Raw genomic sequence first — 5,503 nt, forward strand, 5'->3', positions numbered from 1 at the left:
CAGAAAGTATTTTCTGCAAATAATTTTTACTTATACTAATTATCAAAAGTGAATATTTCAGGTGTAGCCATTTGATATATTTTCATATAATTGTATACGTTTTTTCTCAAGTAAAGCAGTTTCAGAATATGTGTAACTAATCCAGGAATTTTGTTAATTTATTAGATAGATATGCTTTTCCCCTAGAATATCTTCAAGTCATGGCTGAGAAAGATTTATGGTTAAGGATAGCAGTAGTCAGAGAAAAGAAAATACCTCGGGGATTTCCTAAGGGACAATAATTTTATGATTTTTATATTCTTTTCAGGGATACTTCTTTGGAGGAATTCTTAACCGTGACGAAGTCTTTGATGGTATCCTTGATGCCTGCAGGAAATTAGGTGCCACTTGGTGTGATTCAGTTCAATTTTCTGACAAATCCAAAGACTCCAAAGAGTCCAAAGAGACCAAGGAAAGCAAGGATGCAAAAGAAACCAAAGACACAAAAGAAGCAAAGGATAAGTAATAAGTGTTATTAAAGGTGAATGGAACCAGAGGTTCAAGAATTCGTATTCTTGACATTATCTCTTTCACTTGAGTGGACTATTTCAAAAGAAGTAACAGTGGCGAATTCTGTAGGGTACTCAAGAACTGGTGAACGTTTTGTAGAAAAAGGCTCACATCTTGTGCAGAAGTAGTTCACTGTAAACATGCAGAACATAAAACGGTGAATGCCTGTGCCCAGCTCAAGCAACAGGTGCGATGCTAGATTTCAGAGGAAGCATTTAGGTAGAGTGGAAATTGAGGGACACTCGATTTTAGGAACCAACCCCTGTATGTATTCTCAGTGCCAATTAGTACGTATATAGATCATTAATATAAACACACATACATACATATATGAAATATATTATATCTTAGAGTAAAAAAAACATGAGACATTTTCAATAATTTGTATAGGTAATGATTATTTGTAATATTGTAAACTGAAAAATACTGATTTCAGAGCATGAAGTATTTGCACAAACAAGAAAAGTCAGGCTGTCCTGAAATTAGCTCTTCATAATTAAATAGTAGAGAGGTAGATAGTTAAAGAATTTTAATACTGCATATTGAAATAGTTTACAAAATGATTACTGCATATCATCTAAAAATACATAACATTCTGACAATAAAACAGAAAAGTTCTAAGAATGGATTATTGATGTCATGTTTTTCTCATTTACACTTTGGTGATAAAACAAGAAAGCCATCCAAAATGTTTTATGGATTTTTTTTTTTTTTTTACTAAAATCCTTTCTTGTGTGTACAGACAGTATTCTAGTCAAGTGCTTTTTCATAGTACGTACAGTGATAATTCTTAAGGCTTTTAAGGAATACAGAAGTACAGTAATACATCAGTAGAATAAATATCACCTTTTGCCTGTCGAACGGATAAGGCCGAGCTTAGATGTATCATATGGATCCACTTCCCTGTTATTCCACAATTAACATGATCCATGAGGTAACTTACAGTTTCATTATAGACTGCTAAAGTTTAAGTATGAAATAGTTGTCTCATAAATAGTATGGCCTAGACTTTTTACAGGACAATTTTAGCTAATTATTGCTTTTTACCGTATTGAGTTCAAGTCTCAAAAGGAATGTGGGGGAAAAAGTCATCCGAGGTTACAAATGCCCTTATTTGTCAAGATCTAAGAACAATTTCAATGATATAGAGAGCAAGTGTCACTTGATACAGTGAATAGATTAATTAGAAATACATAAAAAATATAACTGAAAGATTGCACAAGAACACCAATGAATCACTGATGTATAACAGGATTCTCTCCCCATTTGTCTTTGAGTGGGGTCATGATTAGGAAAATATTTGTGATGATTTTAAAGTGTTTCATTTTTAGTTGGACAGGGAGGGATGGCAGTGATTTAAAAGATACATTGCATTGTTGATTATCATTATCGTGGGCATTCTTCGCCTACAAGAAATCTTTCCATATAATAAATGGAAGTTACATTACTTATTTTATCTATTGTTTTAGACTTTCTGCAAATACAGTAAATTAGGGCTCTTGTTATATGTGTTGCCTACATATTCAGTTTTGACTTTTCTCTAAAAATAATCTCCAGGCTAAGAAAAGTTAAGGGTTGAAGTTAGTAAAGAAGTCATTAGAGTATTTAGTAGACATCCATTGGAGAGCAGATGACACAGACAAAGCATCCTCTTTCATTTGCTAAAGAAGCTGAATGTTAGTTTATAAAATTTTAACTGTTACATAATGCATATTCTTAGCATTAGACATTAGTTATTTTAGATCCTTTTGTTTCTCTTGCTGGTAAGAACAATGATGGCTCTCATGACGATGTGAAAGTACTGAACTTTCAAAGTTCTTCACTAAAAACTTTTTTTTTTAATCTGGTTCTCGACAGGTGCTGAAACACATTATTCGTGTGAGCCATATCATTCTTTACTTGTCAGGGCTTTCATATATATTTGCCTTAGATGTGCTTGAAGTGTGTACATTGTCTCTTTTATTTCAGAGATATATACGTAAAGATAAGATATCTCAAAACAAGCATTACATCAAGTCTATCACCAAATTCAAAACTATTATCTGTTAAAAAGTTGCTTGTAACTTTCACCAACTTAAATTTACACTGAATAGCTCTTTGGGAATGACAGAAAACACCAAAATGAATAAGAGGCTTTTAAGGATGTTTATTTCTTTCTTTCTTCACGAATTAATATCCTAAGTCTCATTTTACTGTCATTACTATCTTTACTGACACTGCAGATTGTTCTGTTAAGTCCTGTATTTCTGTTGAAATAATGAATCCCCTGTCAGTGTGCACCATCAAAGTACTTCCCTTGCCATCAGAGGTGGTTTTAAATGGTTACCATAATGAGTTATCAGTTAAGCTATAATATTTTGTCACTGCCTAGAAATTAAATACACCATTTACTATTGGACATTCTAGCTTTGCAGGGTATTACCATATGGTAAAATGGCAAAGATATTTATGACAAAACCAAAACTTGGGAACATAATCTTCAAAATATTTGGTTTATTCTTTCTTTTCTTCAACATCATAGATTTTTAAAAAGTTTATGATATAAAAAAGGGCCAAATATCATAAGTACTAAATGATTTATCTCTAAGTTTAGAACTTTTATTTTGTTTAAAGCAAAGGGTCCATTTTTCCTTATTTGGCATTAGGATTAATTGTAATGAAGCCATATATGCCCTTCAAATTCATTCATCCTGTAGAGTAAAATTCACTGGAAATTTTGAATTTTTTAAGATGTAGTACATAGAGGGCACAAAATGGAAATGCAAGTTCTGTACTTTCTTTATATTTTATATGATAAACCTCAGGATTTATGTCTCCAAAAAAAAAAAAAGTTTTCCTTGACCTTAAAAAGATACATTTTGAAATCTGAGAGGTTTTATAAACTTCAGTAAAAATTTGTTGCATCTTTACAAAAGGAATATTGTCTAATGAATAATTTTCATGAGCTTTGCTGAAACTGAAGACTAATTTGCATCCATTTAGCTGTGAATGGGTGTGCTCATAAAATTTATGTGAGTTGCTGTAAATTCTTGTACTATAAACGTGATACTTCTAGCAGAACATATCAGTTTGGCATCTCTTGATAGTACATACGTACGTACATAAGGGAGGGTGTCTTTACCGAAACATTGACAGATATGAAAATTACACCCATAAACAGTTCATTCCTTATATGCTACCCTTAAAATTATTTACAGTACGTACTTACTTATCTTTGTCAATTAAATATTGTATGTTGCACACTAATGAAGATTACAAGGGGGATTCATTGAAGTGTTTCAATATATAATGATGATTTTAATAACTACAATATAGTTTTGGAAGTCTGGGTTTAAAGATTGTCAATACATTGGTAGCTTTAGTATTAGTTTGTAAAGTCCAAATTTTATATCTGTTCAACAAGTCTAAGGAAGAAAGTAACATCTCTTTATCTCATTAAGAAAATGTTTTGTCATGAAAAGATCTAACTTCATTGAACAAACATGAAATTGGCAAAATTGAACACAACTGGGATTTGAAGTTTTGTACTTTGTTCTTTTGTGTTTTATGCTCTCACGAAAGCTCCAGTGCAATTTTGCAGCAAATATAATTGCAACCCTATTAATAACCATGTAGTACTTTCTTCTTTTTAACAATGTTTGCAGAATCGGGTCACATGTGTACCTCACAAGAGCATAATGTGAATTTAACTCAAACACTGAATCTTGACCTTCCATGAAGGGTTTATAGACTGTATTCCGCTTATATGTATTTTCATGACATTGAGTAACCAGAGAACCTATCAGCTTCAGAGAAATTTTATATCAAGAAAATTTCATGTCAAATTTTGAATGCTTTTTTTTTCTAAATTTTGCATAATGTTAATCACTTCATAGGCATAGTTTTATGAATAAATTATTTTAGTTACAAAAGCAATGCATTATTAGAAGTGAACTATCAGTCGTATCTGTTATAGATTTTATACAGTAACTGCATTCACATCAAATATTTGACAAGATGAACTACCTAAAAATAGGAAACATTTGTATAACTGATAAATGTCTTCAGGAAACAATGATGACAAAGTTTACCCATGTGGCATGATTATGTACAGTATCACAAATTATTAACAGAGAGAATGTAATTTTATACAGAAAGAAATATATATATCACATTATAACTGCACTGTTTTTCCATCCTACAGTTTTAAAGTCTGCTGTTCCTGATCAAATATTAGTATTGGTGAACAAAAGTGTCCGCTCTTAGACTTTTTAAAGACAAATGCCAAGTTCCAGTCCAAGATCTCAAAATAAATCCAAAGGATTCTATACAATTGCATGTCCAGTTTTAGTAGTACTTCATCCCCAGACCTGAGGCGAAGGCTTGTTGAGTCAACACCCGGCAAATTCTTGTACACCTGCTATCAACCCTGGCCCCTCTTCCATATGTGTGCAAATGACTTGTGCTAAGGTGACAGCTATTACATTTTTATCTGTTCCTGTATTTGCTGGGGTTCTTTTTGTGTCTTATGTTTGCAATTTGCCAAGATCGAGAAAGATGCAAAATCTAGACCTAATTTTAGATTCTGAACGTTTAATTAAGGATTGTCCCACTCTTGAAGACCATAGCATTTAAAAAAACTCTTTACAACATTGCTAACTTCAAGGAAAACTGTGGGTCTACACGCACCGCATGTGGACATGAGGAAGTTGTTGAGCCACCCGCCTATAGTATCGACATATGTTTCTGAGAAGTTTGTGTGTATATTAAACCCTACTGATTTTAAGGCTTCGAAAGTTAGCACTTTCAATTCGAACCTTAATCCAGGCTTATGTTTATATAACTAAAGGTAAAGTTTTGGCTTCTTTAGAGGAAGGTATACTGAGTTTCGATAGTTTGTTCCCAAATTTTTTATAGATAATGTGAAACTGGTTATTATACCACTTTGTGTTCTCTAAGAACTTAGTTGGTAGAA

The sequence above is a fragment of the Macrobrachium nipponense genome, chromosome 8 (assembly GCF_015104395.2).
Source record: "Macrobrachium nipponense isolate FS-2020 chromosome 8, ASM1510439v2, whole genome shotgun sequence".
Classification (NCBI taxonomy): Eukaryota; Metazoa; Arthropoda; class Malacostraca; order Decapoda; family Palaemonidae; genus Macrobrachium; species Macrobrachium nipponense.